This window comes from Schistosoma haematobium, chromosome 1 (genome assembly GCF_000699445.3).
Source record: "Schistosoma haematobium chromosome 1, whole genome shotgun sequence".
Classification (NCBI taxonomy): Eukaryota; Metazoa; Platyhelminthes; class Trematoda; order Strigeidida; family Schistosomatidae; genus Schistosoma; species Schistosoma haematobium.
Window position 1 is genome coordinate 69,607,982 of NC_067196.1, and position 25,538 is coordinate 69,633,519.

Below are 25,538 nucleotides of genomic sequence, written 5' to 3' on the forward strand. Positions count from 1 at the left end.
ACGAATATTCGTATGAATATTGTAAATATATACCTTATGTGATGAAAGAACATTGTGACAACAGTTCAAACGGTTAGAAACAAATAAAACTTGATGGGAATAAAATGAGTAGAGTTCAGTTGATAAAATAAGATAGTTGGAATAAAACTCAATAGTGTAATAAATGCAAGAAAGAGTTTAAAGAAAAAGAAAAAAATTATTAAGATATAACGAAGGAATATCAATCACCAAGGCAAGGAAAGATTAATAACCATCTCTTTTGAACACATAAATCAGGCTTTTGACGCCTGATAGCAACTGGTTCAGCAAACTTCAGAAGACTGAAGTTTGGCTGCTTACTAATCACCTTAAAGGATTGAAAAATATCTACCTGATGTCCTGTATCAAGAAGATGTTTGGTGATTGCACTATTTAGAGTCTTTCTTTCTCTTGTCCTGAGACTTTTTGGAACATGTCCAAAAAATCTGAGATATGCCCTCCTTTCTGTTCGGCTGCTTTGGCAGGTACACGTAAATTTATAAATAAAATTCCTTAAATAAATAAATTTGAAGCGATTATTATAAATGTAAATTCTACCCGAAATACATTTACCTAATTTATACAAAGAGTAATTAAATATGATCAAATTCCATAATAGAATACGTGTTTCAGTTGATTATTTGGCAAATATAATCTAAAATAAACATACAAACTGATTTGCTCATCATTCATTATGGTTCTCCATTCCTTTGCCTTATTGACTGGTCACCTTTATATTATGTACACCTTAAGTGATAATTATTTTGAAATGGGAACTTTAGTAATTAATATATTAAAATCATCCAGACTTAAACGACGCATTCTATATTCATTGTCCATCTATATTGTTTTGTTTGTTCTTTTTACTTTTTATCATTGTGGTAAACACGTTTTAAATGTTGTCGGAAACCATCAAAGTATTCTTCTTATCTTAGAGACGTGATGAATCTCTTTACCTAATAGTTACTAAACAAAATCTAAATGAAATAATTAAAATGAATATAAATACAGTATATATGGTTGTTAGTCTCAAAATGTTTTGTATAGTATTAAAGCATACAAGAGAAACTCTTATTGTTTCATTTGTGAATTGATTTTTAAAATATCTAGGCAGATTTTTTTCTGAAAAGTCAATACTTTTTCAAATGTTAAATGATCAACAATCCTTTTAGGTTACAAGTTTATTAAATTCTGATCATTTATTCAAGTTGACCGTTATTAAACAAACTGTCCTTTCAAGCACCATTTCAAAAGATTTTTTTTAAAAAAAACATTAGACTTTAGAAATAATTTTTCTCTATGTAGTTAGATAGTATACTGAAGCTTACCATAATTAATATAATTGTGGATAGACATTTAAAGTTATGCAAACTCCTGGAAGATGTTATCTTATCAGATACTAACCATCCCCTTCACTCTTATCTTTCTCCTTGTATATCTTCTGGTAGAACGAGACGTAATTACACTCAAATCCATGCACGCAAGCAAAAGTATAAAAGTTCTATAATACCTTATCTAGCAAATATACTCTGTGACGAACAGGTTATTAGAGTTAACCTAGCCAATAACCTACATTCTTAACATGTCTTTAATTTGAAAATTTGTACAGTTTTGGGGGTTTTTTTAAACTTTTTTTGTCTTTGTCACTGTTTTTTTGCGTAAGTAACTTGTTGAAATACCCTGTGCTGAGAATTCTATATTGTACCAAAATATGATATTGAATAAAGCCATTAATAATAATAATAATAATAAATAAAGTAACACTGGAATATCATATTTGATGCTTTTTGTTACTGCGACACTATGTACTTCAAACTTTAGAAAAATTTGTTAATTTAATTAAAACACAGAGTATTTATAATTGTAACCGCTTATCAACCAATAGATTTTTTTGATACATCCAAATACTAAAAAACCATGGTTAAGAACAAGATTTCCAACGATTCTGTATGACACCTAGTTTAATGTCTTTTGTTAATGCGATCCTTCAATATACTACTATTTATGTTGCTTGTGATAAAAAATCTTAAAGAAGATCGACTATGTACCTTGACATTTTGAAGTTCGAATAGCTTATCTGCAAATACATAGTTGTGATTCTAGGTGATGCAGGTTAAGATTTAACAAAAAAACATCCAATTTTTTTTTGTTTAACATGTTCTGTACTGATGGCTATCAGCAGAAACGAAACCTAGGTTCAGGTTATTGTAAATATTAATTAATTAATTAATTAATTAATAATTTATATTCTGAAAAATAATAATAATTACAGAATTCACGCCAGTTTACAGGCATGATCAATTTGATATGAATAATAACGTTAGACGTGCAGAAGAAACATGTGATAAAAGAAAGTTTCAAGTATACTAGTTCAGTAGTTGTTTAAGTAGTACATATATTACAGCGATCCAATGCATCAGCCGGAAATTTTTAATATTTCTTAAACGGACAGCCTGTTGATTTATGAACGGTGTAATTAAGGTCAATTCGTGTGCCAGATCGAAATAATGATAATTATCTACAACTAGAGAAATTAAAACGAAAACAGAGAGCACGGAACAACAAAAAAGTAATCACCAAAATATATCAATCCGGTCTACCTAAATGCGTGTGTTATGTGACACAGTGATATACTGGTTATGTTATTCAAATTAGTTAAAGTTGCTAGGGGCGGTGTTAACATATTGACAGCAAGTGGGTGATTTTACTAAGGGAATTCACCAATAAAGATGGCTAAACATTTAAGGTTCCTAAAATATCACTTGTGGAATGAGATACACTTAAAGGCGCTAGACCATTCAATGCATTTTCAGAGGAGCAGTATGCATCCATGAAGCGAACAAATAATGGGAGTGATTTTATCGTGCGTATAGATTGTGGTAGGTTATTCCAGAGTCTAGAAAATTCACAGGTGAAGTAATTCATATGAAGAGATGATTTAGAATGAGTTTGTTTCACTAGTGCCAAGGAATTACGGATGTCATAATGAGAGGTTTCTGCATATTGAATCGCGTGATCGGATGTAAACGATAGTTTATGAAGTAGTTTGAAGAAAAAGATAAGATTTAGTTTGAGTCTCCTCCTCCATAAAGGGTCTAGCCCAAGTTTATTGCATCTAGAATTATAAGTTAAGGTACAATCGGCTCCAAGAATACGAAGTGTAAACCGTCTCTGTACTGATTCCAACCTTAATTTATCCTTTATGAGCGCACTGCTAAGAATAAACGTGCAGTATTCCAGGAGAGGTCGAGCACAAACTTTGTACATTAGAATACGTGACTCAGTGTTGTAAAGATTTCGAGTTATGTAACCTATTAGACGTTGAGACTTAGAGGTCTGTTTTAATATATGTTCTGTAAACGACAGGTCTTGGGAATATCTAAGTCCTAAGTCTACAACTGTATGTAACCTAGGTAACACTTCTCCATTTATGGTAATGTCTAGGTTGAGTGATGTATTGCCGAAGCATATCCATCCACATTTAGCCGTATTAAGCTCCAGTTGCCATTTTAAGCACCACTGTGCCACCTTGTTAAGCTCCATGCTGATGCAATTTTGCACGTTGTTCAGCTCATGTGCAGAAAATGAATATACTACTTTAAGATCATCTGCATATAGAAGGGGCTTACCGACACAAAAACTTTCACAAATATCATTGATAAACACTAAAAAGAGCAAAGGGCCTAAGACACTACCTTGTATTACACCACTTCTAACAGGGACAGCGTTAGACAATGAAGAGTTAATTTTAACTATTTGGTATCGATTGCTGAGAAAGGAATCAAGCCAAGCAAGCAAAGGATTTTGAACCCCATAAGATGCGAGCTTACCTATAAGAAGTTGGTGGCTAACCATCTCAAAGGCTTTAGAAATGTCCAGATATAGCACTAAGACTAGATATCCTTGGCTACGTAGAGAATAGACTAAATTAAAGAAGTCGAAATGACATGTCGTGCAAGAACGATTTTTAAGAAATCCATGTTGAGTATCATTGATAAATTTTCCAGCGAGTAAATAGTTGGAAAGTTCATCACTTATAATTTTTTCCATAATCCTAGAAATAACTGGAGTAATATTTATTGGTCGGTAATTGTTCATGTCAGTCTTATCTCCAGATTTGTAACGTGGTATGATGTACGCGGTTTTCCAACAGTAAGGGTAAGAACCGGTTTCCATAGAGAGAGTAAACAGCTTTAGAAGAAGAAGTGGAATATCTGGACCACCATATTTGTAGAGAAAAAATGAAATCCCGTCTACTCCGTGACCTTTCGAAAGCTTAAGGGTATTTATAGCCTTATTAATTTTCATGCATGTGAAGGAGATAGATTTTATTGAGTTGCTAGTCACGCACATAACTCTTGGAGCATAGCCACTTATGTTTTCTACACCATTCGCGAATATACTACTGAAAAGGTCGGCCATGGTTTTAGAGTCGTATATAAAAGTGCTATTATGCTGGATGCAAGGTATATCAACATTTCGAGTTGCTTTAGTGCGTTTATTGAAAGGGAGAGTTAAGTTTTGTACTTTCGATTTAGTATTAAGGGCTAACAGCTCCTCATTAATGGCTTTTAACCTATGTTCCTCTTTAATTTGATTAAAAATTATTGTTATTTGTGCAACTGCTGTGAAGTCGTCTGACTTAAAATAACGGTTCTGTAGGCGTTTTAGTTTATTACGATATTTAGCTGGTATATATATTTCGTAAGGTTTACTAAACCTGTACGTTTTAAGAGGTACACTGGAATCTAAACAAGAGTTAATGATCAGATAGAATTCGTCGATAGCATCCATGAGACTATTACATGAAAAAAAGTTGTCCCAGTCTGAAAGTTTAATCAATGAATGCAGGAGGTCCCAGTCAGCATGCTTATAGTCTCTATATTGACAGGTTTTTTGAATGGGTGGGTTATAAGAGAAATAGATAGGGAGAGCGCAAACTACTATCTTATGGTCACTGCTTTCAAATTCATCATATACTTTTACAGATAGTGGGATAACATCTCTACTAAATATTAGATCGAGTATACTATCGCCTCTAGTTGGGGCACGAACCCACTGTGACCAGCAGTGCATGTTAATGGTTGCTTCAAATCACTAATCATTTCGGAAGGTTTTCTTAACCGAGATCTGACATACAGAAATAAAATACAGTAAGCCGATATACTTACTTATTTACGCTCGTTACCCCTCGTTATGGGACACAGGCCGTCCAGCAGGATTCCCCATCGAACTCTTTCCTGGACATTCCTTTCCAATTCTTCCCAGTTATTTTATAAAGCAGTTTAAAACCGTGCCAATGTTACGGTTTGATAATAGCAAAATAAAAATATATTGAAATACTAAAAAAACATATACATAACGAAAGTTTAACATAAGACTATATTCATTTAAATCAGGGTAAATTATCATATCCCAGTATCTCGAATAAACAGAGTTCTAACAATAAAATACTGAATTTTTATGCATATTTTACAAGATATAAGTAAAATGCATTTAAAATACACAACGAATAACATTGTTGTTAGTATAAAACGGTTAAAAATGAGCCCATACAAAATACAGTGTTTTCTCTTTGTAAAACCCTAACTCAATACAAAGTTTAGTTCATTTTAGTTTTCAGATATTCAGCTTTATCTTTAACGCATCATTTTGACAAAGTTTTGTTCTCTGAGCTGGATGGTTTGGTCGTGGAGCTTTCATTGTTCTTCTGAACGACATCATCAGCACAAACTTCAGGTAGAAATAAAGTGTTCGAATTTCTCCATATATGGCTCACAGCTTGTCCTGTAGATCTCGATGTTTAAGGTCAACGAGAAGCAATCAAATGTAGTATTAAATTGAAGAAGGAAATTGCTATACATTTTATATCATAATGAATTACATTAATGTTTATTTAAAGTTTATTTGTCTATTTGCCCTCTTTTGAAATCCTCAAGGCCAAATGGGAAGAGGAAGTTTGTGCTGACGATGTCGTTCAAAAGAACGATGAAAGCTCTATGACCAAACGATCCACCTCAGAGAACAAAGCATCAAAATCATCCACCTGAGCTACAAACCTTCTCCACCATCTTAATCCATAGTATTTCAACTCAAAGTAATTAATAGGCTCGTAAAACTGATACAATAGATAGATGTTTATCAAATAAATATCATTTAAAAACCCAGTGTCGAGTCACCTAGACTGGTGGCCACATTGCAACATGATCGATAGCATTCGATCTGCACTAAATAAGGACTTGACACACATGACATTGATCACCACCCAGTGATCAATCAATTGTAAAAATCCTACTCTTTAGCATAAATTTTAAAATATTTTGTGTAAAATTACTCAACTTCTTTCTTTCTTTTTTGGATTCATAACTGTTCCGAAAAGATTTTGGTATTTTATACCCTTTTTTCATTTGATCATCAATTTATCATGACTCGGGTACGAAAGAAAGCTGTTAAATTGTTTCTGAAAATAAAATACATCTCACACACATAAAAAAAGAAAGAATTTCATTGTTAATCCAAAAATTGAAAATTTTTTTGAGATATTAATGAAAACTATCCTGGATAGGGCAATACTTAACTTTTCATCGTTTTCGTCTATTGCGACAAAAGCGAGGCTTGATTAAGTGTCCCTTTAATAGGATTCAAAGGATTCGCACTACGGATAGGATTGAAAAAGATGAGCATTTGCTAACTGACACATTAATATCAAATGGTCATCCACTAAACTTTATTAATAGGTGTAAATGTCAGTTAACGCTAAGGCCTCTCGTTTATTCGGTTCCAAAGAAAAAAGTTTATATCCATCTAACATATAGAGGTGAATCGAATAGTATAGAGATTGAAAGCGGCCATCGAGAAAACTTATTATGTTGCTAAATTGGTTGTGATTGAAAAGTCTAAGCCCATGATTCCAAATAGACCTAAACAGTGCACAAATAATTACGTCACATCCCATTGTATTTACTAATTTACATGTCTGCGTGGACACACATACATAGGAAGGAGTAGTCGAACAATGCAATAAAGGATCATTGAACACGTGCTTGGAGAGCTTAGAAACCAGTTAGTATCAAATAGTCCGATCAACGTGGGAGGTAGAAAACCATATTCATCGATAGCGAAACATATGATCGAAACGAGGCACAAAATTGACATTAATACAGTTTTTAAAATGTTGTATATTAATCATCAAGGCGGAATTCACAATTTATTGAAGCCTTGGCTATTCGCAAATTTAAACCGCCCTTATTTGTACAAAAACAATTTGTCGTAACCTTGAATTTACCCTGGTAATCCTTCAGACATTTCATGGCCTATGATAATGCGACAATTTCTTATTCTTTCTACACGATGTAAAAAAATGTTTCTCTCCCCTTTGTTACCATTTTTACTTGAACTTTCATTTAATTGACCTTTGATAAGTTTCATATATAAAATGTCCTGAGAAGTATGTGAGACCAGATTGTTCGAAATGTATAGTGCAAATATATCATATTTTTCAGATCTACTCCATCTTCTAATTGCTTTATTGAAATGTATAAAAGGAACTAATTGTTTTAAAAATTAATTTTTTTGACTTATCAGTATAGGGTTGTAGAGATTATTAGGTTTTTGATTGAGATCATGAATCGATTGATGTTAGACCACTACTGAAAACCTGAAAGAACTGGATGTTCGTTTCGTTTTATTGTGGGACTCCTCAGCGGTGTGCATCAACGATCCCGCTCGTGGAATTCAAACTGAGGATCTTCGGTCTCGCATGCGAGTGTCTAACTTCTAGACCACTTAGTTGGCATTCAACGGTATTAATGTTTAGCCTCTTTGTTTAACTGTTGTTATATTTAAAAAAGTTGTTTTTAATTCGTTAGACGAGAATTCCCAAATTATTTTGCTAAAACTGTAAACTTAGAAAATGATATAGATATTTTTTACTTTAGAATGATTTCAACACTTTCAATAATTAATAATGACAATGTGCTGGAGTATGAATCAAGTCAACAATTTTTACATCAATAACAAATAAACTTTAAATAAGAAAGATGGGTCCAGCGAAGATTTTTTCGGCGAATTCAGTTTAAAAGTTGTACAACCGCAAATATATATATATATACTACTTTTTTCAGGCTGATTGCCGAAGCAATAGCCATACATCTGGGAATACCGGAATTGTGTGACCAAAAGAGATTGGTATAACCTCTCCTTCTACCGTGGACTTAATGTCTTATAATAAAGAGGAAGAATGTATTTGCAAAATCTCAACGAATGAATTTTAAGTAAATCCAACGTCTCGCCTGACAATCTGGTCCAAGCTTTTTCAAGGAAATATAATCAAACATCAAAATTATCGAGTATTAATAGGTACATGGTTCTCCGATTCACTGTATACAGAATAGGTCGTCCAGTCAACGTTAACAATGTTTAAAGTAGGTATTTGTATTAGTGTGAAAGTGACATGTGGTGTGAAACGAAATATGTTAAGATAACACATTGTGTGTATATGTAAGTGAGAAGAAATTACATTCACTATATACATTGTTTTTGGTCGGTGAATTTTAAGAAAACATAATTTTTATAAATGATATGAACCAAAAATGTCACAGCATTATGAAATACCTCACCATCATCATGTCTAACAGAAGATTATCATTATTATTTTAATTATTGTCATCCTGAAAAAAAAATATTTGTATATATATTTGCGATTGTACAACTTTGAAAATGAATTTATCGAAAAGAGAACTCTTCACTGAACCTATCTTTCTTATTATGTGTATTCCAGTTACTAACAAACAAACTATCTAGAATATAAATAGTTGAGATCATGGGTCAATTGAAGCTACACCACCATGCAAAACCTCGAATCACTGGCCGACCGTTTCGTCCCATTGTTAGACTCCTCAGCAGTGCGCATCCACAACCTCGCCTCGCGAGCAGTTAACCACTAGACCACTGAGCGAGCATCCAACGGTGTTAATGTGTAACTTCACTTAATCCACGAAATTGAGCGACACATTCACCATTGTCATCATCTAGAATATATTATTTATTTGGACCTATATACTACCATTCATTTTTTTATTAACTATTTCACTGAAATATACGTAGTGTAAAATCAAACATAAAGATCCTTTGATTCAGAAAGCTGCAATAAGTGTGGGTTTATTTAAATGAAAGGTATCTCTTAAAGTATATGGCTATTTGAGTAGCGAAGAACAAATATATATATATATATATATATATATATATGATTGAAAACTTATAAATTTCGTCAACCTTCTTTTCATTTAGATCGTTTCTTCATCCCTTAGCCTTACAGTCTAATACTTACTTATACACTAATCCGATTTCGCAACATATAATTATTATTTTTAACTTTATGATTATTAAAGTAAAGTATATTATTCGTCTCTTATTTCTGTTTATTAGATTATTTGTGAAAAAGACATCATCATTTGCGCTAAGATAGACCTTGAGACAGGAAGCATGATCGCCAAAATTTCTATCTATTTTATTTCCTATTAATCTTCTTTCACTAGTGTTTTTCTCTCTCTCTCTCTGTGTTTGTATATTTGAAACAAAAGTGTCCATTTCTTTCTGCTTTTTGTTGTTTTTTTATTCAATAATTTGTTTGATCTATCGTTGTCGGTCAGTTTATACTTTCGTCCATACCTAGATGCAAACTTCTCTGGGTTCGGTAACATTATGCATATATATATGTATATATTTCTTTTTTCAATAAGAATTTTGTATTATGCAATTTATTCATTTATTTTAATGAAATAACATAACTTGTGACAAATTAAATTAGTTTCATTTAATAAAAAGATTTCATGTAGCATAGCAACAAAAATAATTTCTTTTTTCTTCACTTCATTGATAAAAAAGAGTTAAGTAGAAATATGATACAAAAATTATGCCTATGGATATATATGTATATATACTTGTTTATCAATAATATATGGCGAGAAGAAATAATGAATAATAGACACTTTTATAAGTCGTTTGTAGAAATTCTGTCGTCGATACATTTACAATCACTTAAATTATTTGTTACTTATTTTCATTGTAATTAAATTCAATAGTTTTCTTTTGATGATAAAAGGCTAAGAAATTCAGGGAGTTTATTCGAATAACATGATGATTATTGATTGTGACACCTGAAAAAGCATTACTAATAGATTTAATTCAGTAATTTTATTATAGTCATTCTGTCTTATCCCTAAAAAGTAATCACTATAGTGATTAAATATTTATAAGCAATATAAGAAATATACGAAGTTTTTTATACAACGTAAATTTCTGAGTTATACTGACAACGAAATTGTTTTATTGTCAGAAGGGGTTTTGTGGAGATTGTAGTAATTTCAACAGTTGAGATCATGAGTCAATTGAAGCTAGACCACTTTGAAAAACTCACGGATGACAATGGTGAATGTGTCGTTCAATTTCGTGGATTAGTTGGAGTTAGACATTAACACCGTTAAATGCCAGCTCAGTGGTCTAGTTGGTTAAGCACCTGGAGCGAGACTGACAGGTTCTGGGTTCGAATTCCGCGAGGCGGAGTCGTGGATGTGCACTTCTGAGGAGTCCCACAATAGGACGAAGCGGCCGTTCAGTGCTTCCAGGTTTTCCATGGTGATCTAGCTTCAATCGACTCATGATCTCAACTGTTGAAATTGTCCTAATTCAATTCGTATTATTGATGAATTATTTCTTACTGAATCCCTGTTCCATTATGGTATATACTTTTATATAGGGATTAATTTAAAGTTTTAGAGATAAAGTAGTGATATCTTATACGTAAGTTTATATGTAACTGATATATAATATATACAGTGAAAATTGCTTTTAATTCATTTGTTTATTGTAATTATATTTCTCATATTGTGGATACTTATTTCCGATCATTTAATATCGTTAATATATAGGTAACGCTGGTTCGTAGCTCTATGGAAAGTAAGGGGTCTTATTTAAATACTTTAATTTTTCATTTTGACTATAGATCTTTGTAGTTTTTTTTGTGAGTTAGTAAAACCCTTTCTTCTTAAAAAAACAGGTTGAACATTAGGTGGATGGTTCATAACAACAAAATAGTGATATATTTGTAATAACCTAATGATTAGAAAACTTAGTAGAAGTAGTATGTCTCCTTTTAGAAGGTAAATAACCTCGTTAAGGCTGACACAAGATTAAACAATACAATCAAGGTGACTTAATGTAAGACAATTGTATGCACTCGTGTAAACATTAATAAGTGCGACAGATATACATATTGATAAGGTGAATAATTAAATTGAGTTAGTTATATTGAGTCTGTTAGGGAATATATAAATCTGTACAAACATATTGTGGAATAATTATCAGGATGCATAGAAAAGTATATTTTGAGTTATCTACAATCTTCGTCCTATACTATTGTTTCTTAATGTGAATTTGTTCTCAGAATAACATTTAATAGAAATTGAATTTTATTAAATATTCTATTAAAATTGAAAATTAACTAAATTATAATTTTCTGCGACACCTCTAAAAGACACCGTTTAAATTACTTACAGTTAAAAATACGAGTTGATCAAAGCTAGATCATTATTGAAAACCTAGAAGCACTAGACGACCATTTCGTCCTAGTATGGGACTTCTCAGAAATCCACATCTATATTATGCACGCGGAACTCTGAACTAGGATTTTTTCGGTCTCACGCGAATTGTTAATCCCTATACCACTGAGTCGGCATCCGATGGTGTTAATGTCAAGCTTGAATCAACACATAATCTTGAGCAACCCATCATCCATTGCTTGGGGGTGGTTAGCAGTCTGACACCCGACACAGATCGTGCAGCACTGGCCACGACTCGTGATTTCAAATGTGAAAATGCTGAAACTTCTACAAATCTACATATTGAAAATATAATCCTAGAAACAAAATTCCTGAAACAAATGTCAACATCCATATTAACTTGGGTGAGAACATCACTTTAACATATGATATTTTGATAAGGCTCTTTTTACGTATTTGGTTATGGATACAGTCACTCAGAACTTAAAAACGAATTTGTTTTAAAAATTATACCTGTGCAACAAAAATCTATGGGTTTTTTCATCCGTTATGATTATTTATTCAGTTATCTAATAATTTTGTATAGTTCATCCGAAGATTCATGATGGAAAGAAGATAAGAAACAAAAACATTTCCTTGGTTACACTTTTAAGTTAAAACATAATAAACATTAAATAGCATTCTAAACCAAAGAGCAACTACTATATATACTAAGTATACATGAAAAGGAACATAAATTATTATGTATCTATTTTAATAAAACCGGTTTGTTGGAAGGGTTCTACCCTATATTTATTTGGTTGTGCATTTATTTTAGGGTTTTTTTGTTTCTTTCTTAGGTATAAGCTTACTTCAATGTAACGTTTAAAACTGTGAAACCAATTATATTGTTTCCATGTTGAAAAGCATTCTTCTAATGTTTAGTCAGCATAATTTTACATGGATTATACATGTGTATAAACTATTTTGTGTTCTTTAGCATTTTAATAATGTTTCAAGTTGTTATACGCTTTAACAGTGTAGAAAACATAGTTTGCCTACGACAGTAAAATTTACTGTGACATGTTTCCTTTTATATATATGTGCTGGGTTGTTTAATGAACTTCTGGATTGAACAGATACAGTTTAAATTATCACAATTTAATGTTTCATCGTGCTTAATCCTGAATAACTTTAAATCAAGTCACTCGATATCTCGCAAATACTGTTTAGGAAGGCTTTAATTGAGTATGCCTTGAACCTATATATATATATATGTAAATTATTTTAGCAGTTAATTAGTATAAACAGTTCTGTTCACTCAAGTGTAAAATATCATAGCATAAACTCTTTGTTCACAAACTCATAATCAAACTATTTTGAGGTTTGCCTTTGTTTTGATCCATATAAACAAACTATCTGATGATGCAACTGTGTGTAAAGTAACAGATCAACGGGTCTGGAGTCAAGTATATATCTTAATCCCTTGAATCCGGAACATAATGAATGAATAAACTGAGGACTTGTGGAGATTGTTAAAATCACGAGTCGATCTAAGCTGGATTACCAGTGAAAAGCCGAAAACACTAGATGACAGGTTTTGCAATGTTTAGGGATCCCATGCTAGGCCGAAACATCCATCAAATGCTTTCAGGTTTTTAAATCAGTCTAGCTTAAATTGACCTGTGATTTTAACTGTGAAAATCAATGAACGTATTTTTATACAATTATTTTACAGGGTACTGTACATACGTTGTCAAAAATGTATCTTATCAGTACAAAACAGATACATTACTTTATGTTAAAAACTAAATGACACAGAAATAAATCAGGTGTGAGTTTTTCCGTTAAATCTATACCCACTTCAAAGCAATATGTTCTATTATCTAACTATTCGAAAATATTATCTCGTAAGTGGAATATATATTTTTCTTATTCTATTAACCACAAAGTAACTGACATTTTAATTATCCCAGTTCAGTGATTTTATTACTGATAATTTATTAATTCATTTTTAGATAAGATTGGAACTATAAACCGAATAAAAAACAACAGACCAATCATAATTCAGTATTCATTATGAATATTATTATTCTGATTGGTTAAAATATTTGTCAACATGAAATCATTTGAAATGTGAATAGTGATAAGTTTTATCCACATATACCTATAGACTTGTTACAATTTTCCCAATTTAATCTATTCGGTTATGTTCAACTACTTCTTTTTTGTTTTGTTTATGACTACTAGTTTAAAAAACAAAAAAATAAAATTTTGATTAACTCATAAAAAGGATATTAATATATATTAGTTGATATGAAGTTGAAATTTCAATGATTCATTTAAACATCAACTATGTAAGTCAAATATTCATATTGTTTAGTTTACATCTTGATACTTTCTAATATTATCAATTTCGTATTTTATTAAATAGATAAGTGTAGCAATATATTATTAGTATTAAATCAGCTAGAAATTAAATTGGGTTGTAAGATAGCAAGCAAGTAAACTCAAATGGTCAATATAATGTTTTAATCGTTTAAAGATCCGCGTCAAATTAAAAGATTAGTATTTGAACGAAGAATATTCTTTTCTATAAATTCTCTTCAGGTTCTACAATTCATATATCCAAATTAATAACCCGAAAAATGGCCAGGTTAAGGGCAAAGTACATCGTTTAAAGTATGTGAATTTAGGATTGTGATAAACAATATACAATAAAATGGTTAATGTTGATATGATTCATATAGAATGTTAACTTGGATCTACGTATATGTTAAGTGAAATTTTAAGATTCATGATCAGAATCTGAAAAAGATTGGCTTATACTGGCACTATGACCGGTTTGTAATTGCACTATTATTTCTCTCTCACCCTATTTGACCCATATTTATTCTGATCATGGATCTTAAAATTTCACTTAACATATACGTAGATTCAAGTTAACATTCTGTATGAATCATATCAACATTAACCATTTTATTGTATTTTGTTTGACAATCCTAAATTCACATGCTTTAAACGATGTGCTTTACTCTTAACCTGGCCATTTTTCGGATTATTAATTTGGATATATGAATTGTAGAACCTGATGAGAATTTATCGAAAAGAATATTCTTCGTTCAAATACTAGTCTTTTAATATAATGTTTACTTATTATTTTTGAATTATTTCAATGAATTTGTCCTGTCAATGTATTAGATGATAAGTAAATAAAATGTGGTATTATGTTTAAGAAGAGTTCAAATCTAGTGTATTTAAATGCTAACAATTTCATGGTTTATTGATAATTATATGATTTATTTTTTTGTTTTGTTTTATAACCAAATTTAGATTAACGAACCCTTAAAATGGCCCTTTTAGATCAATATATTACTTCTAAAAGTTTAAGGATACATAATAAGGATATAAAATGTATACGAACGTTCGATTTGTATTTTAACCTTTGAAATATTCACTTCAAGTCTATTTCAGTTAATAACATGGTTAATACTTTTAAATCCATAAGTCATAGACTAAAATCATTGTAAACATCAAGAAACAATATTCTTTCCGTAATCCTTTCTATTTCTTAGAGTGAAAATAGGGAATGGATGGCTAAATACAAATAGTTTTTGAAATATGACTTATCAGTCAATCATTGGATTTATTCACATAACAAGAAGTACATGCAATTGAATTGTTCATAACATGCTGTGAACAATCAATAATGTGTCTTTCATATTTGTCTAAAAGCATTTTTAACAACAAAATACTACTATCTAAATAGTTTACATTATAAATCCGTTATTCTAACCATTGTTTTTTCTTTCTTTACAAAATTACGTGATTATTTTCTGTAAAGAAAATGAAGAAGCTTTTCTCTCACTTTGTAGACAAAAACACAAATAGCATAAATATATCTATTATTTATTCATAATAATCTAAACATAATATAATTTTCATGTATAGTCAATATTTTATATTCAGCTCAATTTTGAGTAATTCATTCCTAACCATGTGATGATAGGAGGCTCTAATAACTTTCTATGTATTACAGGAATTGATGCTTAATCTTACATAGTGTTTACTTTAAAGTAAACCAAACAGAGATGTTCTTTATTAGTATAAATATTCTTATATTTACTATGATCCCTAATCCTTAGAAAATCTAGAATTTTTGTTATATAAAATAAATACCACAATTATAAACCTTTTTTCATCAAATTACGCATTATTATTTTATAATCACTCTGACATAATATAATAGTTATGTAACACACCTACTGGATAAGTTTTTGATTGAGATCCGACGGTGTTAATGTTAGACAGTAACACCACTGGATGTCGGCTTAGTGGTCCAGTAGGTTAAGTGTCTGCACGCGGGACTGAAGGCATCGGGTTCGAGTCCCACGGACGGGATAGTGGATGCGCACTGCTGAGGAGTCCCACAATAGAATGAAACGGCCGTCCAATCCTTTCAGGTTTTTAATGGTGGTCTTACATCAATCGGTTAATGATCTCAATCAAAAACTTAACATCTAAAGTTATGCAAACTCCTGGAAGATGTTAACTTATCAGATACTAACCATCCCCTTCACTCTTATCTTTCTCCATGTATATCTTCTGGTAGAACGAGACGTAATTACATTAAAATCCATGCACTCAAGCAAAAGTATAAAAGTTCTATAATACCTTATCTAGCAAATATACTCTGTGACGAACAGGTTGTTAGAGTTAACCTAGTCAATGACCTGCATTATTAACATGTCTCTCATTTTAAAAGTTGTACAGTTTTTCTGTTTTTTTTAAACTTTTTATTCCTTTTTTTCTATTTGTTACTGCTTTTGCGTAAGTAACTTGTTGAAGTACCTTGTGCTGAGAATTCTGTATTGTACCAAAATATAATATTGAATAAAGTGATTAATAATAATAAATAATAATAATAAAGCCGATACCACAATCCCATGATTGCTTGAATAATATCTTTCCCTACAGAAATATACTAATCAAAAACATATAATATATTATATAGAATTCGGTAATAACATATACTCTTACATGTAATTAGTTTGTTTTAATTTTCCTATATTTACTTAAATAAGTAGTTTCCACATTTAGAAATATATTTTTATATTTTACAATGAATCCATAAATTAATGAATTCTATTGATGCCTAATGATAACACAATAGCAATTAAGCATATAATTACAGCGGGCTTATATTTGTATATTTAAACATTTTCGACTATATTTTTTTAATATAGACAGTCAAAATATATTGAATTTATAAAAGACATGAATGTTATATGGTGGTAGAAAGAAGGATTTGTATTAAAAGTAAATCAATGTGAAAATGCATGTATCATTCGTCAAAACTAGTATTATTTCATCGATATACATAAATATAGAATTCCATTTATAGTTTATTACGGTCCTTAAAATTAGACAACATTTTAACAGTTGATTTTACGAGTTGATCTAAGCTAGACAACCGTTGAAAACCTGAAAGTACTGAACGACTATTTTGCGCTAGTGTGGGACTCCTCAGCAGTGCACATCAACGAACACGCACGTGAGACTCGAACCAAAGACCTTCGGTCTCGCGCGTGAACTCTTAACCTAGAGACCAATAAGCCGGTATCCAACGTTGAGCAAGATTATGGATTGATTGAAGTTAGACATTAACACCACTGGGTGTCGGCTCATTGGTCTACAGGGTAAGAGTTCGCGTGAAACCGGAAATCATGGTTTCGAGTTTCGTATGCAAAATTACAGTAATGGACTGCTGAGAAGTCCCAAACTAGGAAGAAATTGTCGTCTAGTGCTTCTAGGTTTTCAGTGAAGATCTAGTTTAGATCGGCTTGTGAATTCGAGTGTTATAATACTACAATCTCTACAAAACCCCTTTCTGATAACTGGAGAATAAGTGAAATTTGAGAGTTAAATAGGATTGATTACTTTAATGTTAAAATGTAGATTTCAGTTAACTCAGAAATTATTGAACACAGTGATTCATTTGTGATAGTTTCCTAAGAAGGGAAGTAAATATTTTCACTCAGGTTGCGCACAGCAAGTAAATAAAAACGTAAGTAACGTTAGAGTTACTTAAATTTCATTAACTGAGGTTAGTTTGAGTGTAACTTCGACAATTCAATGTCTGTAAAGATTTGGATATACCCGCATTCCACACTTAATGTTCATTCAGAGACTCAAACTCAGTTTCGTTCGCTTCAAACGCCATCACGTTATCCACTTAGCTACTGATTCTTGATAACCACTTACTTGTGCAATGGGGTGAAGCTTAAATTCACTTGGTGTTGTTTGCTTGTATCTCCCTATTGATGTTTAGGACGGCAGTTGATCAGTCTCTTGTTGACATATGTGCATCCTATGCGGACTGCCTTGATATTGTCTTAATTCACAAACATTTGAGTCCTAAAGGGAACATCAACCCTAAGATGCAGATATATCCAGCTGACAAGCCCCAAATAGGACGTAACGTGCGTCCTGGATCCCACTGCTAGCCACTGCCCATCTATGCTTAAAAAGCATGTGACTTAAGGCAATATTTAGGCAATTCGCACAAGATGCACTTATGCCAACAAGAGACTGTTCAATTGCAGTCCTAAATAACAGTAGGAAAATACAAGCAAACAATGCCAAATAAATTTCCACAAGTATGTCTTAAATTACTAGCCCAATCGTACTTGTCTACCCATCAGAGAAAAAAACCAACACTTCAAGGAAGTATTATTTTTTCAGTCATTTTACAAATTACAGATACATACAAACTTTATTTTTGTTTATTTAAATCATTGTTAGAATCATGTTTTCTATCATTAGATATAGAAGCATAAACATACTCTACAAATTGTATATATGTAATCTCTTGTATTCAGTTTAAAGGAATACTTTAATATGATAATAATTTCTTATTAGAGATTGTTTGTCTCAGTTTTATAGATATTTAATGAAGTACTTATAAATGCCTGTATCTTATCTTTGCAACAATAAAATGATATAATTTTGTCCAGTATAATTAATTTCATAGTAAGAAAAGAAATGTTCTGTTATCAAAATGTCATTTATAGTTAAATATTAACAATAAATAGAACTTAATAGTAATAAGTCAGTTCTTCTTTCGGATTAATTAGGTATACTCTCTAAACGCCTATATACATATATATATGACCGATTTTTCTGTTTCTGCTAAATCTACTAACAATTAATCTAATTCACTCTGTTATTTCTTATGATTATAAAAGACAACCATATGCATAAGCCTTGAAGGCATAAAAAAGAAACAAGTGAGTAAATTTCTATCTAGTTTAGTATTGTGTTGTTTTAGGCTACAAAATAAATTAAGTATTGAGGATAGTCAGTCAGGGAGAAATGAATTGATTTGTAGAGACTAATAACAAAACAAATAAATATACAACCAAGTATATATATATATATGCATAGCTGATTTTGATTAGATTTAGGATAATAAAATAAATCCTAAAAGATTTTCATATTATTTTTTGTAAGCATATGACCTTTCTTAGAATAAAAAAGAAATTACTAGCCTATTTCAGTTTTATTACTGAGTTTACTCATTCGTATACAATGTTATTGCTTTTTTATTGAGTTCATTCCCTTATTTTAGTTAATAAGGTTAAGAAATAAAAAAAGGTACTTAGTAGAAATTTCAAACACGTAACCTGAAATTCATAATGGGAGACTTAATTATTGATGTAAAATACTGTGGATAACATAGTTATTCAAACATTTATATAGTTAAAATCAAATGACTAATATGAAGACCTAAAACGATGTTTTATTATCAATCTATATATTCTTTAATTATTGGTGATAAATAATGTACCTTGGACGTTAATCAACTACTAGCGTGGGTTTGTATATGAGTGAGAAAACTCAATTAATGTATTAATTATACTACTCAATAAGCACTAAATGTTATCAATCAATTTCACCAATATCACCTAGTTCATTGAATTTGTTTATATCAAAGTTTGCTTTATGAATTTATTACTCATCTTTGTATTGCTCTCTCATCTTACACCAAAATCGTCTCACATCATTTTTGATATTACCTCGTAAAATCATAATAGTCGGAGTCAAAAGTCTAATAATTAACTTTTCTGGATCACTGAACTCATAAACATGTATATTGATAATGTCTAGGTATTTTTGCTAGATAAACTGTTAAATGAATCCCAAACTACTTTAAAAGTCTCATTAACTTTTGTCTTACACACGTAGATAATGTAGAGCAAAGAGAAAGAATACTAAGCACATTGATTATATGATGAAAGTGTACTTATAACAAGAAATATTATGTATATAGTAAAATAATGACAATTGGTTAGGTGCTTAACTGTTTAATTTAAATGATTAATTATAACAAGTAAGTTTAAGTTGAGACATTACAGAGGCTAATGGTATATGTACACTGAGTATTTAAGCTAACCTTGAAACATAGACCATTGTTGGTTTGTCAGATCTTGGATAGGCCAAGTTAGTAAATGATGTTGAATCGGGCTTTTGGATTAGAATTTCTGACTTATTACTTCTTATGACTATTGTTAACATTTTAAAATGATTAATGCCTAATTTCATTTAACTTAGTACGAAAAATCCGACTACACTAAATAAGCAAGAAAAAAATCCCAGGTAATTCTGTGTCTATATTTAGTTACTCAGGTAGACTTGATTCGTAGATGATCGGCTAAAATTATTTGCTTTACATAAGTAGCTTAACTGATAAAAAAGTAAAAAAAATTGTCTAGTTTGGACTATTTTATGTCAATTATTGTTATCATGCGAAGGGTAGAAAATCTGAATCGTATTTATTCTGTACCTGAGTAAGGTTTAAACGTCAACATTTAACTGACTTATATTCTACAGTTTGAAACGATATCAACTCAGTTGATTCACTTAAGAAGAAGTAGTAGGACAGATCTTGCTAAAAATCAATATCCGATCATCAATTACTATTTACAGTTATTATCCCAAATGTTTCATGAAGTTAAAATTAAATTTAAAAGAATAGGAAAACCCGATTTCATTACAGATAAAACGATTACATTACACTGAAAGTGAACAGACATTTGTTCAGAGTAAAAAATAATTATTGATTGTTTATTTAGTCTGATGTATTTTTGAGCTTGAAATTGAGATTATTTTCTTGAAAAGTTTATGATGCTTTTCACCAAAACCATAATTAATCCAAGTTGAGTTAAGTTTGATTTAGTCATTTATTCTCTGAAGAAGTGGCTTACACTGAGTCACGAAACGTGGGAAAAATTTTCTACTTATTGGGATATTACAAATATGTTAATTTATATATAACAATCTAACCAATGCTCAATTTACTCGAAATTATCTAGTCAAACCTTGTTAATGATAACTATAACATTGATTTGTCTCGAAACTTTTTTAAAAATTGGTTTCTCAACACCGTACTAACTATTTTTTCAATGCTTACAATTTGAATTTCAGTTAGAAACAAGGCAGGAATATAAATTTTTCAAAAAGGCATAAAAATATAGTTCATCCTAGTATAGAGCTCTTTTTCACGTATTTACAGAAAAAAAGCGCACAAAATTAAACTCATTCAACATATACTTTGTAATACACAGAATACCACTAAGTCAATCAGTATAATTCAGAGGTTGACATTCATGAGTTCGTTCGATTTGCAAGATAGTTGTTTGAACCGGAGTCATCAAATAATCATCATATATATTTATACAGGTGACTTGTCAACATATTCATTAAGTTGATAATAGTTCCGATGATGGACTGCTATTAACTGATGAAATAACATCTATACGGAAAACACTATTGACATCTATTGATTAATGGTATAAAACGAAGTGAATATTTGTTATGCCCTTCCCATAAATCTATATTTTTATCTCATATCTAAAGATTAATAATTAAAAAGAACCACATGAAAATACTGAATAACCCATTCTGTCTGCGTGTTTGAAGTTACTCTTTTTAAGCGTCTTATTTTTAATGTAACTGAATGTGTATCTATTTTACATCTGCCGATACAACTTCTTTAAATTCTTGTCAACATCTGATATGATTATTTTGTCTTCGTTTACCAGAACTGATCAAAATATAGTTGCCACAGGAATACTTTAGAATATTTAAGGATAACAAGATATTTGACCGGAAATGTACATTTGCGTAATGAATGAATTCGCATAAAATTTTAGGATATTTCATTAATGAATAAACTTATTTTTGAAGACTTTATTTATGGAGATATATAAACTAGACCTCATTCAGACTGTCAATAATTGAGTCAAAATTCTTTTTCAGATATATAATAAAGTATCAGAAAGGTTTTTTTGTGGATATTATAATCATTTCAATGGTTGAGATCATGAGTCAACTGAAGCTAGACCACCATGGAAAACTGTTGATTAATGTCGTATCACTGAATGATTTCTTTCATGATAGTTGTTAAACAAGATTATATATATATATTAGCAAATAATTCTAACATATATGTGTCCAAGAGGTCATGAACATTTTTATTCGACATTTTGCCTGAAATATATAAACAGGAACTATTCTTAGTCAAGTATAGTTAAAGTTTTCACTGATAGTTTATAATTTTAAATGATAAGTACCATATCCAATATAAGACTAGGCTTATTATTAATCAACTTACTGGTAACATTATGTTTAATCATCAGCAATCTTTTTCTGATTATGAATTTTCTAATCTTCTATGAAAAAAAAATCCATATGACTTTAGAATACTTAACGTGTAGACCTCCAGATTCACATAAAACCTAACATATTGATCGATAAAATTTCACGGTTAATTCATTTAAATATATTCTTGTCAGTACATTTCCATACCCATTAAACGACATTGTATATATAATAACGTAATACATTCTAATTGAATAGAAACTAGAAAGAAATAAAACATCTTTTTTTATCTCTACTGATTTTTTCTTCTTCAGTAATAAGTAAAATGACAAAAAAAAATAACAAACATCACAGATTTTGAACAGGATGAAGTGTGTAACAGTGATATTGATTTTCATAGAACATATACATATTTTGAGCCATAAAGGTAATTGAAAATTGAAGATAAAAACTAAAATAGAATAGAATATACAGTCAATGTATATTAGAAAATTAATAATTCTATTGGTATATAGATAGATCAATGGATGAACATAATGTAATCTAAATAGAAAGAAAAATGAATCTTGTAAATTTCACATCATATTGTCTCTTGCCTCCTTTCACTTTTATTTACTTTTGGGTATATCTTATACCATTTGACAAAATACAATTTTAGTCCCATAAGAATTAGACTTTTACTTTAATACCTAGTAAACTAAATCTTTGTATAACCTATGATCGGTTTTTCAGTATGTTTGTATATGTTTATGTATGGATATGTATACATTTATACACCTATTCAATGATGTTTGTATAATTTCTATACTGTACATGTGTTTCGAAACAAGCATACTTTTTTTAACGTCCACTTGTCAAAATCGAATATCAGTGAATAAAGGTTTATGATAAAAAGTTGTCTTCAGTCATATGAAAATGTTAGTTTTTATTATTGTATATAGAAAAATTGATATTATTTCAATATAAAAGCCTGTTACAAAATATAAAATATTGAATAATGACAACTAATTTAATTAAAACAAAACAACTAACTATTTTGATTAGAAATAAATTTTAACAACAAAACCCTATTTATCTTTGTTCTTTGAAACAATACAGGTGAACAAATACAGTAGTGAAGGGGAACACAGATGAGGACAACCAAAATATTTAGAACAACTTTATAGGGTTACTTGGTAAACTAGAAAAACCATACTATAATACCTAATTTGCAAAATGTTCAATAATTGTCTCGAACTTCATTGTCCTTGCATTTCCATATTAATTGCTTTCTATTCCTGCTCTTCCTTTCTTGATCTTCCCCACCTTCTACCGCCGGATATTACATTCCTGACTCGTGTCATATACTACTTATATCAATATAAGTAGCACGCACCACAATACTTGTGAAAAATAATAAAGAATTGAATATTCCTCATTTTCATAATAATTGTTATGTAATCCCTAATTAATCGAATGAACAAAACAGCCTAACTGAATGGATTACATTAAATAACACTTTATATATGATGATTAGGTCTTTAACGTTTTCTTGTAATCTTAATGAAAGAAATATAATGTAACCCACTGTAATTAGTCAAATAAAAGCAAATTATCCAATATAATTATTCATTAACATGGTAGATACATTACAACAGTCATGAATATTATCTACTCTACACATCAGTCCTATCAGTAGTGTTAGCTTTTAGAGTATGAATACGTTTTCTTATTCAGAACAGTACTAAATATGATAAATTCGCTTCATGTTTAAGAAGTTATGAATTGAGTTTTGCTATTATCTTGTTGAAAGAAAGAAACTTTAATATAAATGAGCTAACAATTATATGCTAGCACTGTACATTTAAGGTCACAAAGCAAAGTCACTAGCAAAACTACTTCAAGTAATAAACTGATCTATTCTACTTTTCCAAGTTTATGAATGTTATAGGTAATCTTGAGGAAACAAGACATTTTTATTTTAAGTTGACATTAGACTCATTGCCAGAAAAAAAACAAAATAAAATTCTGTCAAAATGAGTAGGTATCATTATTGTTGTCATCATTAATTTCATGATTTATTAAAAAGAAGAAATATAACCTAACATATTCTAACAAAATATTCTGGGTCTTAATGTAAACTAATCGATAGGCACACATCTTAACATTCGTTTATCTATTAAAACATTCAAACATGATAACAGGAGGAGAAAAAGGTAGAACTTCCAAGGTTTTTTCATTCGATATTAACTAAAATACCATATTCTAATGTTTTAAAGACAACTGACTGAAAAAGTTATCGAAAAAGTCCTTTCCAAAAAAAGATCTGACATTGTGGACAAATTTGATTTATCTATTCTTGTCGGTATTTGTGTAAGTTTAAATTGTAGATTTAAGAAATTTTGAATTGAATATTTTAACTGTGTGAATTTATGCTTGTTATGATGTAAAATAGTGTGCCATTTTACATTATAGCTCAACCAATAAAAATCTTGATTGTTCTTTGTTAAACTGACAGTTTATAGGTTTTCCAATGTTTGTTCAATGTTATTTTCCATAAATTTTAAACATTTTACTTAAAAGTTATTTAGAATATTCTCAGTATCCTGTTAAAGCCTCGATATACATTAGTTCATTCATAATTTGACGAGTAATGTAATAAAAATCTAGGTTTTCCATGATGGTCTAGCTTCAACTGACTCATGACCTCAACCATGGAAATCACTATAATATCCACAAAAAGCTCTTCTAATATTAATCAACATAATTCACTAGTGACTGACTTCAAGAAGTATTTCCTGAAGATCTAGTGAGAAGTCGTGACCAGTGGAATTTAACTGAGTCTGTCGTGAGATATCAGCTCACTGAAGACAATGGTGTACGGTGGCGCAATTACGTGGATTGGGTGAAGTTAGACATTACCACAATTGGATAGCGGCTCAGTGGTCTAATGGTTAGGTGCTCGCACGCGAGACTGATAGGTCCAGAGTTCGAGTCTCGCAAGGTGGGATAGTGAATGCGCACTGTTGAGTAGTTTCACAATAGGACTATAGGGCCGTCTAGTTCTTCCAGGTTTCCCATGGTGGTCTAGCTTCAAATGACCCATGATCTCAACCATTGAAGTAAATTTTTTTTTCAAAAAGAACAAAACAACATTTTTTTTCATTGTTCTAAATATTTCACTATTCACAAAAGAAAACATATTGAATAGGAAAATAAACAATCTTATTAAATAATTCAATTTATTTCATCATTCATTAGATAATTGTGTAAACTTCAAGTAAGAATACACAAATTATAAAAAAATAAAGAAATGATTCTATTTTGTAATCTCTATTTATA

General features: G+C 30.4%; 1 protein-coding gene across 2 annotated transcripts in view; it reads left to right on the forward strand.

The window, feature by feature from the left end:
* MS3_00001987 (uncharacterized protein) overlaps window positions 1–25,538 on the forward strand; it is a 205,025-nt gene that overhangs the window by 102,371 nt on the left and 77,116 nt on the right. Inside the window, exon 1 of one of the 2 annotated variants that reach the window (XM_051209533.1) lies at window positions 13,805–13,912. The exons of the other annotated variant lie outside the window; for it this stretch is intronic. The gene's annotated coding sequence lies outside the window, so the exon portion shown is untranslated. Of the gene's footprint in view, window positions 1–13,804; window positions 13,913–25,538 lie in introns of those variants that run through there. 2 annotated transcript variants of the gene reach the window in all.